Genomic DNA, 6,000 nt, shown 5'->3' with positions numbered 1-6,000 from the left:
TATATATATATATATATATATATATATATATATATATATATATATATATATATATATATATATATATATATATATGTATATATATATATATGTGTGTGTGTATGTGTGTGTGTGTGTGTGTGTGTGTGTGTGTGTGTGTGTGTGTGTATTGTAATTATCATTGTTATGTTTACACGAATTACCCATAAGAAGAGTGTTGCTAATCACAATGTTTGTGTGCGGAATATGTTAAATATTTTGGGCTAGACCCAGTCATTTCTGTCGATTTCGGTCCAAGAACTTGTAAATTCTGAACATAGGCCTATTCTCTGCATGGATATTAGAATGCATTGCTGAGAGAATTGGGCTGGCGAATTTTCGAGAAAAGCTATGGTCTTAATGACTTTTTGCTTACGCAATTATTTGTTCATTAAAAAAAATGGTAGGTGGATTAATGAATCATTAAACTATTATTGTGCATGAGAAAGGTAAAACAAATCAAGTCGGAGATAGTAAGAAAATAAGGAAGGGCCGTTAAAAAGGCTAATCTGGTCCAAATAATTTAGCTGAATTTTGTTTACCCCATGTGTCTAGATACATATGAAAACTGTCCAGAATTTGGTTACGTTTTATTTGTAAATAATTTTTAAACGTCGTTATATCGATATAAAATATTACATAACCCATATTATATTATAAATAATAAAGTTATTATTATATTTTAATTAACTAATGTATTTTTAGAATGTTAAATATGTACAAAATGTTAGAAAAATGGTTGCTATAAATGAACAAATCCAAATTATGAACTTCTTTCATTGTAGTAGTAGTAGTTATTGTGTTGACTTACGGCCGCGTGAGACGTAAGATCTTCAAACACGATTTCTTCTATAAGGTATAATCACCATTAGATATTGTCAAGGACATACGTCACCTTTAGAAAGGGGAAGATTCAAAATTGCCGTAAGTATGGTTATTATGTGTATATTCTGTTTTCGTTAATGTGTGACTCGGGGAATGTCAACTTTGCTCCTTAACGTTTGTCCTCGCCTAGTACACCGCAGTGCAAGAGTAGCCTAATCTAGGACTCAAAAAGCTGGCTATTGCAGGCTACTCAGGATACTATTCAGAATGGCAGAGACGATTTGCTTCACAACTTGACGCATTAATAATGTGGAAAACATTTTAAACTGTTGGTTTCATTGTAGTGTATTACAGGGCGAATAGGCTAGTATTTTTAAAGGGTAAAGTTGTATTGTATTGCAGGGTGTGATTTCGAATAGATATATGTTTTCCTATAGTAAATAACGTGATTTAACCGAATTTGACCTTCATTTCAACCGCAAACATATAGATCAACCAATTCGACTAACTTTAAGTTGCTGAATTGGTTGCTGTTATTACGGATGAAATGAAGGTGAAAACCGGTTAAATCACGTTATTTTCTACTGGAAAACATATATTTTCTGTTAAAATGACTAAATATAATCACTGTTGTCATATATGTTGTGTTAAATTATTTAAATAGAAGCACTTGTTCAACGGTGACACTTCACTCACGAATGTACTGCGAACGATAACATTAGCAACGTTACCAATGATACACAGTGTTACCAACGATGTCTGGGATTGTTACGTTAATATTATCGGTTACACAATATATAAAAAGTACAAAAAGGGTACAGAACCTAACAAACCCACCTAACCTAACCTAGTAGTTGACAGGACACAAACCTCAGGTATTTACTGAGAACGGTAAAATTAGCCACGATACGAATGATACACAGTGTTACCAACGGTACGGTGACATTACTAGCGATAGTAATGCTAGATATTTCCATACTTATTTTAAATAATCTTTCCATATAAGTTTAACACAATATATAAAAAGTACAAAAAGGGTACAGAACCTAACAAACCCACCTAACCTAACCTAGGAGTTCCCAGGTCACAAAAACTCACGTATGTACTAGGAATGTTAAAATAAGCAACGTTGCCAATGATAACAGTGTTAACAACGTTCCAAAGGCATTGCTAACGGTAGCAATACTACGGTAATATTATCGTGTGTATTCTAATGAATTGTTCCATATACACTTTACACAATATATAAAAAGGTACAAAAAGGGTACAGAACCTAACAAACCCACCTAACCTAACCTAGAAGTTAACAGCTCACAAAACACATATAATGACTTACCTTTATGAAGGGGACGTCGAAACTTGCGGGACACGGGAGGGTGAGACTGACGGCTTAACTTTAAATAATATTATCTTCCATGGGGGTAGGCGACTTTTTCCCAAAAATGTACCTTTATAAGAAGTAACGATAAAACCACAGCGACGTTTCTTTTTGGTTTAAGGTATCTTGGTTTCGGTATTACAATAAAACACATGAATGTCTTTCCTGTAAGATAGGAGGGAACGGCACTTGGGACATTGTAAACATTGAGGAATTACATTGTGTGCTTTAAGGAAATTATCAACATTGGATGAAGAATCATAAAAATCACCATGGAATTTAGCAAATGCTTTTAGGTATGGAATACTGCAGCCGTTACAAGTTTCTATAACTTCCTCCATTGCAAAATACGAAAAAATAAATCTCACTTGAAATGACGGACACCTTACTAGGACAAAGGTTTCCAGGGAAAAGGATTTGGTGGAAGGGGTATGAATAGACCACTTAAAGAGATAAAGTAAGGTGGTAGGGAAATATTAACTGACAACCCCCTTGTGTAAACTTTGAATACGTATAGGTTCGTGATTGGTTAACGGGAAAACAACGGAGTCTAGAGGGTAAACATGAATGAACTGGATAGGGAAACTTGTATAGACCAAGGATTTATGTGAAATCAGGGGGTGACAAAGAAATAATAAAAGGAATAAAACCAATATAGGAAGATAAAATGCAATGTATGATAAATAATATTGAATGGGAATATAGAATGAGTTGAATTTATAAGGTATAGGATAATAAAACTAGTAATTCTAGGGTCAAAAGTAATATGTATAAGGGGGTATTACATAAGTAACCATGTAATAGACTTGAACAGAGCTGGTAGAGAGACGGAGAGTTACATTTCACTGTTAGGGAAGAAGAAATCTTTTTGGTGAGGGAAAAGTTTCTGCGCAGGGAGGCGGGGTTTTTGCGCAGAAGATCGAAAACTGGTATGTACGAACGTACGTACGTGAGCGTGCTAATGTTAGGATGGAATGCTAACATTTGATCTTCATCAGACATTGGCAGCACTGGTTACTGTATTTTTTCATGAGGCATAGCCTTTGCAACGGCGCCTCCAAAGTTTATCCAGTTATACTGTTTTGTCTTTTCCTCCGGTTATTATAAATCCAAGAAGGTAATGTATAGAGAAGAAAATGTTCGTTTTACGGTTATACATCGTTTCCCCAGTATGTTTTCCCCACCCAAAACCCCGAGTTCCCACTGGGGGTCCCCCATTACCGTAGGATATAGATATATATATATATTTCTGAAACTATTCATTTGCGACGGGAACGAGTGTCATTTTTGAAGAGAGCGTAATTTTTTCTTTAAGAAAAAGTAGTTTTTTTTACTAGGTTACATTACCCTGTAATACACTACAATAATACTGGATAGGTAATTAGAAAGTTGTGGAAATGTTTCCAACTCTGAGTTTGTTTACTTTCGTTCTGCTACCCAAATCTCGCCCATTTTGAGTAGATTTGGCCTGAAATTACTAACATATGTTAGAATTAACATGCAACAAATCGATAGTGATAGTGACAGATCATTGGACAAGAGGAAAACCACCAACAAACAAACTCTGAAGCTGCATGCCTCAGCCTCTGGGACCGGGGAGTGACAATAAAAAAAATATTTACCAGTACCCCTGAGTAACATCTGTAAGCATTATTTTGGTTTATTTTGCTCCTACAAATAAACATTATAGAAATACCATATATGTATTATTAAACATCTTGCAAGAAAATGAATCAATTGCATTAAAAAATGTCTCCGAATGACTCCGACTTTTAGTATACACCAAGTTCAACCCCATTTTAGTAGATTAAGGAGATATGTTAAAATCTAAAATAGCCCTCATCTAATCTTACCTATGTCAACGTATTACCAGGGATGTTACACAGTTACCGTGCCACTGCTAGGTCTAAATAGTCGGTACATCAGCTATTCTACAAACTATCCAAAGGATGTATTATAACGTAACCAAGGGGGTTGGGACTTTGCTTAACCTTATTTAAGACTATCACTTATGGTAGAAAATATTAAATTAAACCAAAATGTACTTTAGTTAGGCCTATTACACTTAATAATATTGATGTCATCACGAAAATTAATTTTGGACACTGCTCTCATTTAGGAAGAACTAAATGGTTACATTAAAAGAAGCCTTTGTATATCGACGGCCAGGGCCTCCTATGCGGATAGAAAATGGGAATTTATTTCCAATTTCTAGTTGTTTGTAGCGGTGGCCTTCGTATTGTAAAACCGCTACACAAGAACGCCACCTAACCTAACCTACGAGCCGCATCCTTATTTACTTACCTGATACCTCCCCTTGGCTTCCGTATTCTTAGCTTACCTTGTCCCAACAAATTACATTCACTCCATAATACTCGGCATATTAATTTAAACAAATATAGCTTTACTTAACATTACTCAATGTCACTGAAGTCTGAATCTCTGGGTTGCATCATCATCTTTTGGAGATAACTTTTTCATGGTGGATGAGATGGACTGGTGTGTTTTCTGTGGTACACTATGCAAAGCAAACTAATATAACAAAAACATCTTCACAAGGTGGTTTGGATCTTTCAAAAAACTTTGATTTTTGGCACTTTCTTTGGCATGAACTATTTGAAAAGCCCCCCAAAAAATGTTTGCTTGCCTTTGTGAGTTAATTTTCCATCATGATCATAACGCATGTCACTGACACTACACAAATGCCATAGTAATCACCCAGGAATCCTGTCGTATGTAAATATGATGTAAAGTCCCTTTGTTGGGAAAATTTCATAACCCTTGCCTGTTTTGGATTGTCCAAGTTATGGAAATAATCACTTGTATCGTCGAACTTTGTCACTCTCGTTGGAAGATAATTCACTAGTGACACTTAAACAGTAACCACTTTGCTTGTCTCCTTTACAGTGTTACCAACACTTACTGATGGCAACAACAATTTGTTCCGTAACTGGAATACAAACCACACTATTGATAGGGGTATACTTTTAGCGAAAGCTGAAAGGACGAGCCATTAAAATTTAGCGAGGGTTAACTACCCATCCTGCTAGTTAGCGGGGCGTGGGGAGTGGTATCCTGCTACCCCTCCCACTCACACACCTGTGATTGCACCCACTTTACTTTCGGCTCGGAGGGATTGTGGTTGTCACCGACCTTCATCCTCTCCAGTTTTTGGACTGCCATTAATCTGTTTTTCTTTTTCTTTTCAGTGTACTCTATGAGAGTGTGCACTGTACTTATCGACTGCCATGCAGACTTGTACGGGTACTGAAGGCCGCCCCTGTGGGAAATTCATGTCTGCTGTGGAAACAGATCCCCACAGCCTTTGCCCGGTCTGCAGAGAACAGCACTGTGATATTGATAACAAGTGTGTTGAGTGTCGGAAATGGTCTTCCTCCCAGTGGGAAAGGTATGGGCGTAGGTGGAAGAAGAAGCCTAAGCAGGACTCTTCTCCTTCGAAGGTTGCTGCAAGCAGGAGAACCGAAGACTTCTTCCTCCGTCTCCTGACCTTCCTCCGAAGCTCCTACATGGATGGTTTCCTCCGGGGAACCGACGAGTCGTAGCATAGGCCAACCTCGGTCCTCGAGAGATGGTGCAACCTCCCCTAGTGGGGTTGTCCTGGCTCTCCCCCCAAGTGAGGCCGTGTCTCTTTCTCCTCTTTTACAGCTGTTACCGTCGTTGGGGTTGCCTGGTGATCCTATGAAGGAGGCGCTACTGCAGTTTTTGCATCGTGGTGCTGAGTTATTGTTGGATGTCGACCCTTTGTCAGTTGTCAACGT

At 37.3% G+C, this 6,000-nt stretch overlaps 1 protein-coding gene across 3 annotated transcripts in view; it reads left to right on the top strand.

Moving 5' to 3' along the window:
- Positions 1-789: 789 nt before the first annotated feature.
- LOC137632586 (H/ACA ribonucleoprotein complex non-core subunit NAF1) overlaps positions 790-6,000 on the top strand; it is a 101,261-nt gene continuing 96,050 nt past the window's right edge. For 2 of the 3 annotated variants that reach the window (XM_068364615.1, XM_068364614.1), the window contains exon 1: positions 790-942. The gene's annotated coding sequence lies outside the window, so the exon portion shown is untranslated. The remainder of the gene's footprint in view (positions 943-6,000) is intronic. The other variant, XM_068364616.1, reaches the window with a different exon arrangement.

Source organism: Palaemon carinicauda, chromosome 41 (genome assembly GCF_036898095.1).
Source record: "Palaemon carinicauda isolate YSFRI2023 chromosome 41, ASM3689809v2, whole genome shotgun sequence".
Taxonomy (NCBI): Eukaryota; Metazoa; Arthropoda; class Malacostraca; order Decapoda; family Palaemonidae; genus Palaemon; species Palaemon carinicauda.
Note: the sequence above shows the minus strand (reverse complement) of the source record. Positions and strands in the feature narration are given on the sequence as shown.